Here is a 1,664-nt window from a genome sequence, read left to right as displayed (position 1 = left end):
TATTTTAATTTTTAAATATGTTTGTCATATTCTATATTTACTTAAAGTTTAACATATCAATACTTGATGAAAAATACCTGTTCCATGTTATGCCTAAGATGTTTGATATTCAGACAGATAGTGAGGTTAAGCTCAACAGCCTAAGTTATATGGGAATAGCAATAAATTTCTCTTCTGGAGGGTTAACAACCTAGGTTTGCAGACCAAAAATTAGAGAAAAAGGAGGGCCACAAGGAAATCCAACATTTTGGCCCTATCCTTCCAAGATCAATTAAGACTCAGGACATATGAGAACTTGTACTGTAATATCATGTAACTCAGTTGTGTCCCAAATTTTCTGTTCAATGCGATGACTGGGGCACATAAGAAAGTGACTGATGATGGAGAGTATGCCTAAGGAGAGTCACATGGAAAAAAATATTCTCTCAGGCTTTCACAGAGAGCACATTGGCCAAGCAATGACCGTGACTCATCCACATGGCTGACACTGAAAAAGGATCTGCAATGTGAGGTACAGGATCTCAGGATAAATTCCAAGGGGATTTGATTGACCTTATCAGATCCAAAAGCTACATCTATTGTTGCATAGGTCTTGCTTTATCTTGGTCTTAACCATCCAGCTGAAAAGTATCAAAACAAAGTACAAGAAATAAAGTCATGTTGTTATGCTGTGCTGTAGGGGACTCAGGTCAACAACTTCTGACATTGCCAGTCAAGCGGAAGACCCAATACTATTATGGACTATTGGACTATTTTGGTATATTTTGTAAGTTCACACATCTATAATATTCAAATGACAGAACGAAACAAATAAAGGGGATATAGATGAATGACCATTTTGTATTCAAAATGGTGAGGATAGATATAGAGCTACATTCTCTTAATTCAAAGAATAGAGGGATTTGTTCTAATAGTGTTTGCAAATAGGATATCATGTCTGCATCTTGTACAACAAATAACCACTAGGAGGACAGTATGCAATGTGTTAATTATTGGAACTGTCCTACTAATTTGATTTGAAACTGTCTCATTGCTGTTTATTTCTCAATAAAATTATGGAAAAAATACAAAAAAATAAAAATAAAATAATTTCATGTATTAACACATCACTGAATGATTCACCTCACAACAATGATATAAATGTGAAGGAGGAGGCTAATTTACTTTAATGAAACATGGAAGTATATATACAGGATGGCTGAGGTGATTGTACTAAGAATTTCCATCAGTTTTTTGAAAATAGCAGTTAATATGTAGAATTTTCACCTTGGCTAACTCCATATGCTGATATCTGTGAGCTGAGCAACCACAAAGAGGACAGCAATGTGTAATACAAAAACCATGCCTGAATACATGTCATCTTGGTCTTATAAATGTGTACCATTCCTAATATCATATTGTTACTCTCTTTAAAATCCTTTTAAAACATAATAAAAGAAAAAAGAGACAAGAACAAAACTTTAAGATTTTTGAAAGTAGTAACATTCAATCATATGCCCAATATTTCATAACTATATCTTTTAATCTGAGCAACACATTTCATGATAAAAATAGATAATATATCAACCATTGTTAATCAGCTATTCTTGTTTTGAAAATTTGTAACACATGTATTGTTGTATGTTACCATTTCTTTGTTTCTGATCTTCTTGCTTTTGTTTTTG

This window comes from Octodon degus, unplaced genomic scaffold (assembly GCF_000260255.1).
Source record: "Octodon degus isolate 3935 unplaced genomic scaffold, OctDeg1.0 scaffold00006, whole genome shotgun sequence".
In the NCBI taxonomy this organism is placed as follows: domain Eukaryota; kingdom Metazoa; phylum Chordata; class Mammalia; order Rodentia; family Octodontidae; genus Octodon; species Octodon degus.
Note: the sequence above shows the minus strand (reverse complement) of the source record.